Consider the following 16576-nt stretch of genomic DNA (forward strand, 5'->3'; position numbering starts at 1 on the left):
CTCCCAGTTTGTAGTTTGTCTTCTCCCCTAATGTAAGGTGTCTTTTGACAATCAGAATATGAAATGAGCTTGAGTATGAGGTTACGCGTTTGCATTTTGCGTCGTCCTCTCTTCCACACATGCCCTCGATTGTGTAGTGCTGTTTGAAGGAATGGTTAAAAATGGCAGATACCCAGAAGAGGCCCTGAAGAGATGGGGGAAATGAGAAAAATATCCCGTTTTTTAAAACTGAATTTCTGAAATGAAACGTGCTGTTTTTCTTCAAATTATTGTGATACTTTCTTTTTACATGTTTCAGTTTTAGCATTCCTAAACAATAAATGCTTAAGTAATGTCTGAAAAATAGAAACAACTGATGAACATGTGTTAAGGAACTATATAATTCTGGCTTAATGTGTTTATGAAATTAGAATTTGTACATAGTTAGGTATCTTCATGAAGGTAAAGAGAAAAAGAAAAAAACATGAGAAATTTCAGTTGGTTTTAAGTATAGTTATTCATAATAGTTTAAAATAAAAATAATAGAGTTACTGGCAGCTCTAAAACCCTCAGAAATGTATCCCTTGATAAATATATTCAAATATTTAAACCAAGCAGATATAAAAAAATGTATATTTAATGTTTATTTTTATAAAGTGGATTGTAGATTAAAATGGTAAAACTCATACCAGATTTAAAATGTAGTGAGGACTCACCATTTTCACAAATGTATTGATAAATTCTTCTTTAAATTTTAATCTTTTTCATTTGTTTTGTTTTGTTTGTTTACAGGATATTCCTGTAAAATCTGTCAGATTATGTCATTTTTACGTTCGAAGAAAATGGACTTCTGCATACATGCAAAGAGAACATGTTTCTAAAATGCTATCAAGATGTAAATGTTGATGGTTATTTTGTGGATTGTATGAATTTTGATTTTGCTTTTACAGCTTTTCTAGTTTAGCTTTAATAGAAGGTAGACAAATATTCTGAAGCTGTGTGCTTCTAAATTTGTTCCTTACTGACAGGAAGGGATTATTTGAAGCACCTGAAATCTGATATGAGTCCTGGAGAAAGGTACCACAAGATGATAGTATATATGATTACAAAGCAAAGAGGATTAGAAAGAGCAATATATTTTTGGAAAAAAGGGAAGCACACTACTTGGAATGTTTTATCGAGAGAGGGATACAGAAGTGAAAAGTAATCCTTCTGCTTTATTTGGCATTATTGCTGTGTTCGATTTCGGTCTTTGCATTTGGCCAAGAATATATGGAGACTCTGGAGAAGGTCCAGCGAAGATCAGCAGAAGTGATGTAAGAAATGGGGACTAGTTCCTAAGAGACGGCTCAGTGGGATCAGAACTGTTTAACTTGGAGAAGGGAAGACTAAGGGGTGATTTAACTGTCTTCAAGTATTTGAAAGGTTATTATATGGAAGATGCAGAACAGATGTTCTTTTCTTCCACAGGAGACCAAATAAAATGAAATACTTTTAAATTGTACCCAGAGAAAAGTTCAGTTGGTCATAAAGATGGACATAACTGTAAAGAAGGAATTATACATTGAAACAGGTAACTGAGGGATATGGGGAAATTCAACCCTTAGAAAACTTTAAAACTAGGGACAGTCATCTGCCTTGGATGCTTTGTCTCTCCACCTCAGTGCAGGGAACTACCCTGTATCTCTTTTTGAAACTCTTCTAACTCAAATTCTATGCACATTGTTTCCACTCTTGTGGAGTTACCTGGGAGACAGTCAGTTAGTATTTATCCAAGGATAGAAGCTAGGATTCAGCACAAGTAGAGATCAAAGGACCTAGTGTTCTGATTACCTCTGATCTCCTCCTAACTCCATAAGAATTAGTGACTGGACCAGTGAGAAGAGAGTATTTCTTCCCTGTTCATTTGTAGACTTGTCATATATGTGATCTTTCTTTTTTGAGCTTTCTGAATCAGGAATAATTCAGGACATTATACTTGCTTATGTTATATGAAAGGGCAGGCATTGCACCAAATTATCTCAATCACAGGAAGGTGGTATGTTTCTTCTTTCACAGATAAGGAAACTGAGACAGAATATTTAGTTATTAGCTTAAGGTCCTTCAATGAATTAGTGACAAAGGCAGAATTCAAACCTTGGCCTTCTTGTCTCTTTTTTTCTAAGGAGAAGTTTTCGGCATTTAGAAGGATTCTCCACTGATACCGCCAGATTTTGTTAGTGTTAGGAATTAGAATGAGCTCAAAAATGATAATCTACATTGGGAAAGCATACGGAAATACGTCTTGAATGAATGAGGACCAGGTTTGGGGTAAAATGTGGGGATGCTTTGGGATATGTGTCGTGATTAAATTTTCCCCTGTCACCCTGGTATGTAACCAGGGATGATTATTTCCTTTGGCCATTTGATTCATAATTAAGACAATTGAACAGTGGCCCCATGAATCATAAAAGCTTTACAGTTCAAATAAGCTTTGGAGTTTGAGCATCTAGAGTTCCCAAAGGCATGAGTGACATGGGATATTGAAAACTTCTACAGTCGAGTTAAACACAAAATGATAATATACCTATTTTAGAGGAAATTTAAATAAATAGCAATTTATAATTTGGTGCTTAATTTGCTCATTCTTAACTGTCCTCATGTAGTTTTATTGTTGCCCAAAGTTTGATTAGAGTTAAATTAATCTGAATCTTTGTATTTCTAGTAAAAAAGAAATATTTCTGGGAATATCCAGATAGATAAAAGGGATATATAAACAATCTATTTTTAAGTAAAAATTAGCAATTAACCTGCTACAACATGTATCTTGCTTTTAGAAAAATGGTACCTTTCTTATATATTTATTCAATGAAAATTTTAAGAACCTGGGACTACGTATTATGCATTCTTACTTTGTTTAGGTAATAGAAATTTGAATTCTTTCACCAGGTTTTGCTTTTGTTTTGTTGCTACGATATCATCTGATCCTTGGGAAAGCTTATCAGGCAGAGGTGTTAAGAGCCCTTGAATGTTATTTTCTAGGATAAGATTTCTCTTTGCCCAATTTCTCTTTGCATTCCATAATTTAGACTTCATTTAACTTCACCATATAGGGAAAGAGAGAACAGTTAGATATTGATATAATAATACTAGATAACATTTATTGAATACTTATTGCCAGGGCCCACCGAGGGCATTGTCTGTGCTGTGTTCTGGTTGGTAGCTTGCTTTCTGTGTGACAGGTATTAAGCTAAATGCTCTGTAGGTATTATCTCATCTAATCCTCATAATCATCTTATGCTTTCAGGGGCTTTCATTGGGCCCCTTTTATGGAATAAGAAACTGAGTCACAGTGAGGTTAAGTAACTTACCCAGGTCACTCAGAGAGTAAATGCAAGAGTTAGGATTCATACCCAGGCAATTTTGTGACAATACTTTGAGCCTCATGCTGTGTTGCCTCTCTATTTGTGACCACTTGCCTGTGCAAAATCTCATAGTGGGTCATTTCAACAGTCCCAAGTTTTCTGCACCTTATTTCTAATTAATAGTCCAAATCAACAGGTCTTTTTGCTTATTAAGCACTAATCATAAAAACTTTGCAACTTAAATATGTTTGTTATAAGGTGCTACTAAATGAATGTGTTTTGCATGACACACTTGGGGATAAAAGTAAGCACAAAAAAGCCTCTTTCATTAAGGAACTTAGAGGTCAGAGAGGAGAATAACACATAAATTCAACTAAATATATTGCATAGAGCGGGATGTGCTAACTGGTACAAGAGAAGTATAAACAACATATTCCAGAAGCATAGAGGAGGAAGAGATTCATTCTGATTTGCCAAGTATGGTGCATTGGACCTTGCTTTAGGGAGAGAGAGGCTAAAGGATTTGTATGAAATGGGGTAACTATGAAACACGTGGGCACAGACAATGTGCAGTATGGGAAATAGGGGCATTCTTTCCAGCAGCTTTGTCCCATTGAGGATTCTGGGGAATGCAGCAACATGTAGATGTACGAGTATACCTCAATTGTTTGCTGGATTATGCACACAAAGGAATGGCATCTTGACACACACACATATCCACTCATCTGTCTAGTCACTCTTTTATCAAATCTTTGGTTAAAGTAATCTCAGTTAAGTGGGGTGATAGTGGTCTTGTCAACCTCAAGAAGATTTAAAATGGAGTATTAAAGTGTTCAAGAGTCAAAATTATTGCATTAATATTTGTATGTTAAGGAAGAATCTACCCATATTTAGTATTATATTTGTTTAGACTGAGTAAATTTCAGTCTTTTGGAATAATGGCCTAGTAACTTTAAACTGAAATGTGTAATTGAGCAATTGGTTTCAACTTGTGATTTAAAAAATTTTTTTAAAGTTAAATTTATTGGGGGTAACATTGGTTAATGACATCATATAATTTTCAGGTAAACAACATTATAATTTGACATCTGTTGTACTCTATTGCATGCTCACCACCCAAACTCTAGTTTCCTTCTGTTACCATATATTTGACCCCCTTTACCTATTTTGCTCTCCCCCACCTCCTTTGCCCTCTGGTAACCACCATTCTTGTCTATATCTATGAGTTTGTTGTCTTAGTTTGTTTGTTATTTTTGTTTTAAATCCCACAAAAGAATGAAAGCATATGGTTTTTGTCCTTTTCTGTCTGACTTATTTCACTTAGCATAATCTCAAGATTCGTTCATGTTGTTGCAAATGGCAGTATTTTAATATTTGTATTGCTGAGTAGTATTACATTATGCACACACACACACACACACACATACACACACCCCACTTCTTTTTCCAGTCAACCAATGCTTAGGTTATTTTCATGTCTTAGCTATTATAAATAATGCTGCAATGAACATAAGGGTACATTTATCTTTACAAATAAGTTTTTTCAGGTAAATATTCAGAAAAGGAATTCTCTGGGTCATAGGGTAGTTCTATTCTTAATTTCTTTTTTTTTTATTCTTAATTTTTTGAGGAACCTCTGTACTGTTTTCCATAGTGGCTGCACTAATTTACATTCTCACCCACAGTGTATGAGAGTTAACTTTTCACCACACCCTCTCCAATACTTGTTATTTATTGTCTTTTTGATAATAACCTTTCTAACAGGTGTGAGGTGATATCTCATTGTGGTTTTGACAACTTGTGATTTTATATATAAATGTTTCTAAATATATATATTGTACTGGAACATTTAAGAGAACTTAAGATTGCCCTTTTTATATGTTTAATGTATAAAAATTACATAAGTACTTTGGAAAGCTTTTTTTCTCAATAAGACAATTGAAGTATTTTAAAAGGAAACAGTATATTGAATTTATGAATGCATTTTAACATGTTTGAAGGTATTTAACTTTGTAAATAGAACCTAAGGTCTATCAGAATGCTTAAATAGACTTAAAAATTTCTACACTATAACTAAGGTTTATCGGCAGAATTTAAAGGCTAGAGAAGAAGGTGATTTGAATCTGAATCATGTTATTTGCATTCCAAAGCCATCTGTGTAGTGGCATTAATAACATGGGTCAAATTCTAATTGGAATGGGTTTAAAAGAAACAATGGGAGGAGTGGAACTGGACCCCATTCTAACATGTGCATGGAGGCTTTCCCACACCAACAAGCAATTGTAGGACAACAACAAGGTATCTGAGAATGCAGCTCAATTCTGGCACTATCTATTTGGAGATAGGATCGTATTCCACAGGTAAAGGGCTCAGACCTACAAGATCACCCTCCACTTCAGACACCAATCACAAGCCTATCTTGTTACCTGTGCTTCTGACCAACTGGCTACAAATTGTAGGTTCCAAGGATCTCCTCCAATTCCGGATGCCAATTGCAAGTCCAGGTTGTTACCTGTACTCTAACCGATTGGCTGTAAGTCAGAGGTTTCCATGATCCCTTCCTTGGGTTCTGTTAATTTGCCAGCATGCCTCACAGAACTCAGGAAAACACATTAACTCAGTTGATTACCAATTTAGAATAAAGAATATTACAAGATATGAATCAGCAGCCAGATGAAGAATCAAAGCTAGATGAACAGCATAGGGCAAGGTCCCAAACAAAGGAGCTTCCATTGTCGTGGAGTTTGGGGCCTGACATGGTGGTAAGTGGAAGCGTTCTGGTTGTCCAACTTGGAACCTCTTGAAAAGGACCTGCACAGGTCCTTTGGAGTTTTTATGCAGGCTTCATTACGTAGTCATGATTGACCAAAAGTCACTGGCCATTGGCTATGGATTCAACCTCAAGCTCCTCTCCCCTTCCTGGAAATCGGGGGTGGGGGGTCGAGGGGGTGGGGGCGGTGGGGTGGGACCAAAAGTTCCAACCCTCTAATCATGCACATGGTTGGCTCCATTGGCAACCAGTCCTCACCCTTAGGTGCTTTCCAAAAGTCACCTTATTAACATAACAAAAGACCTCTGCTGCTCCCGGAAATTCCAAAGGTATTAGGAGTTCTGTGCCAGAAACAGGGCGAAGACCAAACATATATTTCTTATTATAAATCACAGTATCACCGGCATCAAGCATAGATCCAAGTACAGACTCAGACATTAGGGTTGTTATTTGGGCATTGATGTAATGCTCTCTGCAGCTTTGAAGTCTCATCCTTAGATAATTGTGCAAGCAGCAGGCATTTCTGAGACGGACCAGAGTGGAAGATAGCAAGACTGTGTGTGCTCACCTGTGACACTGCCTAGGGTGGGATTCAGGAGCTGGAGATGTTTTCAGCTGTGCAGACAGAGGTAACACCTGCCAATGAGCTTATCACATATGGTAAAACCCTGTTTGTACCTACAAACTGGCACTCAATGCAAGTAAAAAAGGAGGAAGGACAATCTGCGACAATGAAAGGGCCAAGCAACTGGAGGAGCTGCGGAGAGTGGATGCCTTAGAGAGTCTGGAGGAAAGAAACAGAAGCCCATTTTTGAGCTAGGTCTCAGGAGGCATCAGAACCCAGGGATTCAAAAGTCAGGAATGAAGTTTACTTTCTCTGTCTCTCCAGTCTCATGGTCACTTATTTCTGCTTTTGTCTGCATGTCTGTCATTTTTTTCCCAGTCTTTAACTACAAACCTGCTTCTCTGTTTCTCTGTGATTGTGCCACAAAATGACTGTTGCAGCCTTATATGCCTCTCTGTTCAAGCAATCAGAAACTGATAAAAGTTGTGAGTCACAATTGCAAATTTCCAGGAGAAAAAAATGTGATTGACCCACCAATCACTTCTGACTAAGGGAGCAGAATCTATTGTCCACTGTCCTCTTAACAAGCATAAATATCTTCTCTGAAAGGGACATCCAGTTGTCTTGGAGTGGGTTGTGAGGTGCATGCAAGAAATATCTGGGCATTACTGGTGTCGTGGGACATGTCTGGAAAAGGCAACTAGAGAAAAATATTATCCCAAATCTAATTGAAAAATAGAAACCAATTCAAAACTTTTTCCAGAATGTGAAAGGATTTTTACATAGTTCGAAAGTAGGTTTTTATCAAGTTTAAGGAATAAAATGAAACACAGTAATTAGGTCAATGATTTTCAAAGTTTTTTTTTTCTTTCCTTCAGCAGAATCTTTTTACAAATGAAATCTCATGTGCAACCCCAAGATAAAACAGATGCAGATGGAATACTGTGCCTAAAGCATTGTCAAGGGGCATGGAACCCTCCTTGCCCCTTCCTCTGAAGGATATATTTTATATCCTAATAGTTTCCATCTTCTCTTTCTAGCTCTCGCCCCCACCCACAGCATCCACATGAAACTACTCTTGGGGTGCCTTAAAGGAATCCCATCTTAACTGACATATTTATTTCAATGATAGTACTCTTTATTTTGGCGTGTGTATTTTACGTGAGTGGTTTCCTATATGTTCGTGTTAAGGACCATGAAAAATGAGACTTGGCCTTTTTGGTTCACCATTGTGATCACCCCTACCAACCCAGACCACTGGCTGGAACACCGATGTGCTGAGGCAATAATTGTATTGAATGAGTATAGATAAATTAAGAACATTTTAAAGACAGAGTTGATAGCAATTTGGGAAAATACATTTACCATTCCATCACAAACTTGTTTACTACCTCAAGAGCTCAGCATTAGGCTCTCTAGGCATTCCGTTATTCTCCCGTCAAGTTTCTGTACATAGAATAAAAATCTACATGTATGGTAACAATATAATGTTATACTGCTGTTTAATCTGACGGCAAACAACAGAACAATTGTAAGAGCCAGACTTTGGGCTATTTCAATATCCCTGTAAAAAGGGGAAAATAAATAACTACGCAACAGTATTCAAAGAGCACTGTGTTATCTAATATGGTTTATAAAACAAGTAAATTTCTGTAATCGTCAAAGGAAACAGCCATACGATTTGAAAATTTTGAATGTTTTGATGCTGATTTTTTTTTTTTTTTTTTACTGAAGTGGTACTCCATGCCGTTAAGTTGTAACAAATTCCAAACTCACACTTCCTTGTCACCTCAGTTTAATAATCCAATAAATGACAAAAAAGACAAAACAATGAAAATAGCATCATAGAGCACAGCAGCTTTGTCTGGCTCTCTCTAGATAAAATCTTCAGTTTTTTCATAGTTTTACCTAGAAATCCAGCTGTAGAATCCAACTGAATCCATTTCAGCTAATAATTTATTTTGATTTTTAACTTCATGGTCTGTCTCAACGGAAAGAGTCTTTATAGCAGTTACTTTGTTTCTTAAACTTTCGGGGAGTCTCTCATTGTCCTCTTCCCAGGCTCCATATCCACGATTAGCATAGCCTCGTTCCCATGGTTGCCAGGAGGGACTCCTTCATCCAGGCCTGGATGCCTCATCCTGCCAGAGGAGGGAGTGAAAAGGTGGGCGGAGTCGGCAGGATGGGGCCAGGGGTCACCTGGACTGTGTGTTAGGAACCGGGCCGGCAAACACCAGCTTCTTTCCCCAAAGTGCCGTCACATCAGTGGAGTGTCTCTGTTGGCTTTTTGAAGAAACATTCTTTTCTCCAAAAGTTGCTGAAAGCAGCTTAATTGTCATTAGTATAAATGCCAGAAAACCAGCTGATACCCATGTTTTAGGAACCCTCACACCCAAGGGTTATTAAAAAGTTATGTCAGAAACATTTTAATTATGGGATGTCTTCATGATGGTCCATTTGATGTGGCTATTTAACATTGTGGGTTGGTTGCATATGTTAAGACTCCATGTTCTGATTGTAATTTACTTCATACAGATTTTATTTTCATTTTATTTATTTTTTTGGGGGGGTTAGGTTTTTGACAAACTACCTACTGTCCTTTCTTTGAAGGTTTGTAATTTAGGCCATGTAGCTGAAAATATGTTAAAAAACAAGCCATAGATAATTAGAATCTCACCATAGGTGTAAATGATAGAGTTATTTATTTGTATAAAATTGTAAATCTATACATTTTTGCCCATCAGAAATAAAAGAAAAATAGCACGTTTCTTCATGACATTTTAAGATCTTTCCATAAACTTTATCCAAAGTAGATAACGTGTAAAGATATTTTATAAATTACATCATTCTGTTATAATTTTTGACTTGGAGATTAATTTATAACAAGCTTCCATTTGTAGATGTTAAAGCCTGCGGATTTAGGAAAAGGAAAAGGGAAGCACTCGGGTAGGAGTTCTATCACAGCAGCTTATCAGCAGTAAAATAGCCGCATCATGGGACGGGGTACCGCGGATAAATGCTCTGATGCTGTAGTGATTTTTTCCTCTAGGCGGTAGTCAGTGTTTTTTTCTTTTTTTTCTCCCCCATTTTGACGATAATAGGTCATTTTTACTATTTACAGAAGGATTAATTTCACATTTGGATGGCGATTTGAAATCCAATTGTATTTCATATTCCATTACATAAGAGTGTTTCCAGTTCTTCCCACCCAAGATGCAGGGTGAAGCATTGGGATGTACGGAGGTTTTCACAAGGGAGTGGTTATGATGCGCCCCAGAGTTCTATGGCTCTCAACGTAGATTTTTATGCTCTGCCTTCTTCTCTGGTTTTGCTTCTCTCTACTCAAAACCCTTTAACAGCTTCCCTTCACCCACTGCGCCCTTCGCCTCACATGGGCCTTGGACTGCCCTGCTCCTTGCCTTTTCATATTCCTTTGTTTGTTCATTTAGTGAATAACTATGTGTTGAAGCCTGCTCTGTGCCAGGCACAGCTTGGTTCTTCTCACTAAAATTACCTCTTTCTTAATCTCCTCGTGTGTAATCCTATCCATTATTCAAAGCCCCACTGAAACACTTCTTGAAGCTGTCCTTGATATACCTTAATAGCCCAATTTGCATTTCCTCTGGGAGCTCATGACAAATACTGTATTATCTATATTTTTCTAATGACAAGTCACATTCAGTTTTGCATTATCTTTACTTATGTAAGGCTTTTAGAATATCTATTAGATTTTAGTCTCCTTGCGGACACACATTATGTTTTAGTCCCACTGCTTCCCCAAAAATCCCTAGCATGGTACTTTGTAGATTGTCATAAGCATTTGTGGAATAAATAACTAAATTTTAAACCAGCTTAAATTTAAATTTATTTCTATGTTGAAGAATTAGGAAACCAATATATCTAGTACTTTATGACATTTTGTGGTCTTGGTACAGCAGCTTTTTAAATAATTAGCACTTACTGATTATTTATCTTATATTCCCATGAATATTTATTTCCCTCTGTCTTGTCTTCCCCTTACTTACGTTTCGATAAGAAAGATAAGTAGGAAAAAAAAAGAAAAAAAAAGCTATAGAAAACAATTCAACGTAGGCCAAATCAAGTTTTTTTTTTTTTTAATTTATTTTTAATTTATTGGGGTGACAATTGTTAGTAGAATTACATAGATTTCAGTTGTGCAATTCTGTATCACATCATCCATAAATCACACTGTGTGTTCACCACCCAGAGCAAATCAAGTTTTGAACCTGGGTTTCCCAAACTCCTTGAAGAGGGAAACTCCATGGATGGACTTTATATAGTCTGGGAACTCCACGATATTATATTCAAATCTTGTTGTGTGTGAGTCAGTAGTTTTTATCCAATTCTTTAAGGTATCTTTTACACAAAAACAAAACAAAACAAAACACCAACTTCAAAAAACCCACTGTTCTAATTAGTCTTCATCCTTCTACTTTATTCGGATATTTCAAAAAATGTCACTATATATGAAAGACTTTGTAAAATTAATTTCTATATGTAAGTTAATTTTAGAGATTATGGTTGTCAGCAAAGCTCCATGCAATAGACAGTCATTTGGTATAGCTCGGTAAAAGACCATTCATTGGTAAGACTTGGAGAAGTGAATGTCAAGGTTGGTTCTCCACATCACCAGCCCCCGCCCATCTTAATAAGATGAAATACAAAAATGTGAAGTCAATAACCCTAACGGCTGGTATGAAGTTATGAAAGAGCATGTTATTTGTTACCTAAATACTAAAAGAGAGTGAAAAATGCTACATTGCTTAAATCTGGCCAAGGCTTGAGGAAACAGATAATGCAATGAATGACTTTGGAATGACACTCTCATTGCACTAAGTCTGTCTCATAACTTTCCACTATGACGCAGTGTCCTATAAAGTTTTTGGTATTACATACCTGATGGGAAACAGGCCTCTATAGTTTAGGAAATAAATAGTTTTTCCACTTACTAATCTAAAAAGCATTCTTTTTTCTGATGCTACCCAAATTAAAAAAAAAAAAAAAATCAGCTCAGCCATCCACAACATGGTAGCGAGCTGCATCTTTAACTGCATCTCCCAGGATGTTCACACATGGTTCCTAAGTTCCATATAAATGAGATGTTTTGCAGGGTCTTACACGTTTCAACTTCCTGCTTTTCCTCATCCTGTTGTTTTGTCCTTAAATAGAATTAACTTAATTATTCTGCCAGTTATTATTGAGGAAGTATCCTGGGCCAGGACTGAGTAGCATGGATTAAATGATGAGTAAGATATAGTCTTCAGGAAGCCAGTCCTGGCCTGGCCATGTAGATAATTAAGTAGAATAAAGTATTAGTAGATGATCGATATGTTTGTACAGTATACACATACAATACAAGTATCCAGGCAGAAAAAATAGTTTTTTTACATGAAAATCTATATAAGTTAGTCCTCACAGTCATTTCTGCAAAACCCAAATTCCCATCTATATGTAAAGAACAATGTAAATATGCACATATGCTGAAGTTTGGAAAGCATTTTTACTTATGTGCCCTTCTTGAAAACATTATTTTAAGAAGTACTATATGGTAAACTAATATTTGACGAGGGAGCCAAGAATACCCAATGGAGAAATGATAGTTTCTTCCATAAATGGTGCTGGGAAAATTGGATATTCACGTGCAAAAAATGAAACTAGACTGATCTTACACCACTCACAAAAAATGAACTCAGATGATTAAAGACTTAAATGTAAGACCAGAAACCATAAAACTCGTAGGAGAAAACAGGAAAAAACCCCCTTGAGGTCTGCACAATGATTTTTGGATATGAAAACTAAAGCACGAGTGAAAAAATAAAATAAAAATAAACAAGTGGGACTACATGCAACTGAAAAGCTTCTAAGGGAGCAAAAGAAACGGTTATCAAAATGAAAAGGCAACCTGTGGAATGGGGAGAAATACTTGCAAATCATGTATCTGATACAGGGTTAATATCCGAAATATATGAAGAACTCATATAACTCAATAGCAAAGAGCAAATAATCTAGTGACAAATTGGACAAAGGATCTGAATAGACATTTTTCCAAAATGGGATGTGAATGGCCAACAGAACATGAAAAGATACTCAACATCACCAATCATTAGGGAGATGCAAATCAAAGCCACCGTGAGATGCTACCTCATGCCTGTTAGGATGGCTATCATCAAAAAGACAAGAAATAACAAATGTCAGTGAGGATGTGGAGAAAGGGGAACCCTTGTGTACTGTTGTTGAGATTGGAAATTGGTATGGCCACTATGGAAAACAATATGGCAGTTCCTCAAAACATTAAAGATAGAACTACCATATGATCCACCAGTTCTACTTCTGGGAATATATCCAAAGGAAACAAAAACACTTATGTCAAAGAGATATATCTGTACCCCCCTGTTCAATGCAGTGTTATTTACAATAGGCAAGATGGAGAACCAACCTAAATGTTTATCAACAAATGAATGGATAAAGAAAAGTGGTACATGCATATTGTCAGAAAGAGGGGAGGATTTTCCGCACACACTTCTTAAGTTCTTCTGGCTGGACTAATAATAAAATCAACACAGATTAAATTAACAGGAGAAAAAACAATTAATACGTGCACACAGGAGAATCACAAATAATGGTCAGAAATGAAGAACTAGTCAGCCAGCATTTTATACTTTTTTTGTATGAGGAAACAATAAATTTGTGAAGAATTGACAGGACAAAGAAAAATTTTGTGCTCATTAGAAAGGAATCTAAGCAAGATTTGGGTATTCATTAGTGAGGAATCTAAACAAAGTTTGGTCTTGAGTAGTAAATTAAGAAAGAGACAACAAGGTTTGTTTATATAAGCTCTTGGGCCCTGGATCTCTCGGTTCTAGTGATAAGGATGTATCAGGGCACCTTGTAGAGTGGAGATTTATTTCCTGTACTCCAGGAGACAAGGGAAGGTTAACGTGCCCTTCTAATACTGGCTGTTTGTCAAGTAACTTAATTCAATTAACAGTATGCCATTGTGGGATATTTGGGGGTGGTTTGCCCTGGGCCCCAACAAGATACAGTAGAATATTGTTGAGCAATAAAAAAAAAGGAAATCCTGCCATTAATGACAACGTGGGTGGACCTTGATGGCATTATGCTAAGTGAAATAAATCAGACAAAGACCAAATACTGTGTGATCTCACTTACATGTGGAATGTAAAAAAAGAAAACAAACTCATAGAAAAAGGGATCAGATTTGTGTTACTAGAGATGGGGGTGTAGGGAGAGGGGAAATTGAAGGAAGGTGGTCAAAGATACAGGCTTCCAGTTGTAAGATAAATAAGTACTGGGGATGTAATGTACAACATGATGACTATAGTTAACACTGCTGTATAGTGTATTTGAAAGTTAGTAAGAAAGTAAATCCTAAGACTTCTCATCACAAGGAAAACAAAACCATTTTCTCGTTTTCCTTTTTTTGTGTCTATATGAGATGATGGATGGTAACTAAACTTATTATGGTAATCATTTCACAATATATATAAGTCAAGCCATTGTACTGTATACCTTAAACTTTTATAAGTCTGTATGTCAATTATATCTCACTTTCCTGTGTGCTTTGGGTGAGACTTGCTTTTGTGGTTATCAATACAGCACAGTGTCATCCTTTGAGAGCCATTGCACACCGGCATTCATGGGTGGCACCAGGGATGAGGCATCTTCCTAAGAAATGATGAACTCAGCATGAAAGAACTGGTATTAGAGAAGTGCAGAGGCATTTTGTAGTGTTTCAATACAAACAAGTTCCAAAGAACCATGACATGGCATTATGCATTCTCATAGCATTGGTACTTTTTCCTTGATGAAAGGGGTAGGAAATTAACCAAGAATAGCACACTTGATGATAAAGAAAATGAAGAGATAGTTCCTGGACCTGTTTAAGAAGAGCTGTTACCTAGACATTAGGACAAATCATTGCATGCATTCACTGGACAATAAAAAAAAAAACACTTAAATACCTGTTCTCTAACCATTATACTGAATTGTCATCAGTCTCTAGATATGAGTTTTTTAAATGCATTATTTCATCAAATAGTTTATATAGACAGCGGCCCTGCACACACTGGAGGCAGCCCATTGAGAATCAACACTTGGTCCAGAAAGAATTGTGCCATCTGTTTCCTAGAGACTGTTTGGCTCCCATCTACCTGTCGATGACAATACCCCTTTAGTGGTCTGAGGACTTACAAGCTATTCAAAACACGGTATGGCCATGGACACTTAAAGAGGCGGTTAATGTATGGGAAGGAATGCCCTCCCTTCCACTGTAGAACTAAACAAAATGAAACCATTTGGAAATCTCTGCCGAATCTGTGACATCCTTGTTTCAACAGTCACAATCACATAACAACTGAAAAGGGTTTTGAGAAACTTCAAAGTAAACTAAATTCTACAACAAAGTCCATGTAGAACATGACATTAAATTAAGTAGGTAAATAACGGTAGCAAGAAGATAGGATTATATGGTAAAAAGGAATTTTATTTTAACTTGTTTTTAAGAATTTAAATTTCGTAACAAATTGTGTGAGAACAGTATTATATGTATACGTTTGCACATGTGTTTTAAGTATTTATCTGTTAGAAAAGTATGAAATCACAAGATGTGTGGGATTTCCCTTAAAATATTTGAGGGACAGAGAAAAATGAGAGATGATAGGTAAAATGATTTACAAAAACATTGATAATTGTGGACCCTGGGTGCTGGGTGGTTGGGGGACTTAATATACTGCTCTCATTCTTTGCGTGTTTAAATTTCTAAATTAAAAAAAAAAGATTTAAACAAATCTGTTGACGTAGAATAGTGTCAGGCATTGGAAAGACATTCTACAAGTCTTTACTGTCTCAATGTACCTCTTTCCTTGTCTTTGAATTTTTGTAGCACTTTGTATTATTCTGGATAGCCAGTGTATAGTATGCTTTATAATAGTAATTGGATTGTAAGCTGTACTTAGTATACCTATTTATTAATCATTTTTTTATGTCTTGCAAAGTCAAGTCCATAATTTCTCACATTTTTTTTTCCACACTGTATACCCAACACATGTGGTAGGCTCTCAATAAAAGTTTGTTGAATGAATAATAGATGTTTAATACATACCTGCTGAATTGAAAGGGATAACTGTGTAACAAATGACACTGTCGACTGAAAAATAATATTGACTAGGTGTTTCATCACCAAAATGGATTTAGGGAAAAAGAACGGGTTGCAACCCAGTGCATGCAGACATGGCAAGCCACATGACACTCTGGCCTCTGTGCCAAGATGGAGGGTTATTTATAGAAGGGAAAAGGAAGTTAAGGGAAGGGGAAGTTAGAATCACAGAGTTCTATTATAAACATAGAGTTCTTCCTGTAGGGTTTTCCTGTGTAGAGTTCTAGTGATTACATAGAGTGCGAGAACTTCCCTAAGCCTGAGTTCCTCTTACGTAGAGACCTTTCCAGCTGATTATTTAAAGTTCCAATTCGTCTTTATCAACATGGAGCAAATTCTTACTGCTTGCTCCTGGTAACTATTTCTTCATTGGGTTATGATAAAAAATATTTTTCCTTTCTAATTAATACATTTATTACTACACATAAATTTCTGAGAGCAAGGTATATTTGGGGATACCTTTACTAGATCATGGATTTTTCTCATCCCTTCCTTTCCTTGGGAAAGGACTGATTCAGGCTTCTGTGAAGATAATGTTTAGTGTTATTTCTTGTTACAGTGTCTGTTCCTAGGTCTTTTCATTTAGAATCTTTGTAAACACAGGTGTATAAATAGAATGGTCTTCAAGGAAAGGAACCTTACCCTTAGTAAGCCTCTGAACAGTTGTGTTCTGCACCTGTAGTAATAAAATTTGAAAGAGATAATGTATTGAATTTTAATCA

General features: G+C 36.3%; 1 protein-coding gene and 1 pseudogene across 1 annotated transcript in view; one reads left to right on the forward strand and one right to left on the reverse strand.

The window, feature by feature from the left end:
- CFAP299 (cilia and flagella associated protein 299) overlaps positions 1 to 16576 on the forward strand; it is a 521988-nt gene that overhangs the window by 42368 nt on the left and 463044 nt on the right. The window lies entirely within an intron of this gene.
- On the reverse strand, positions 8444 to 8798 carry LOC117022351 (BET1 homolog; annotated as a pseudogene).

Source organism: Rhinolophus ferrumequinum, chromosome 5, assembly GCF_004115265.2.
Source record: "Rhinolophus ferrumequinum isolate MPI-CBG mRhiFer1 chromosome 5, mRhiFer1_v1.p, whole genome shotgun sequence".
In the NCBI taxonomy this organism is placed as follows: domain Eukaryota; kingdom Metazoa; phylum Chordata; class Mammalia; order Chiroptera; family Rhinolophidae; genus Rhinolophus; species Rhinolophus ferrumequinum.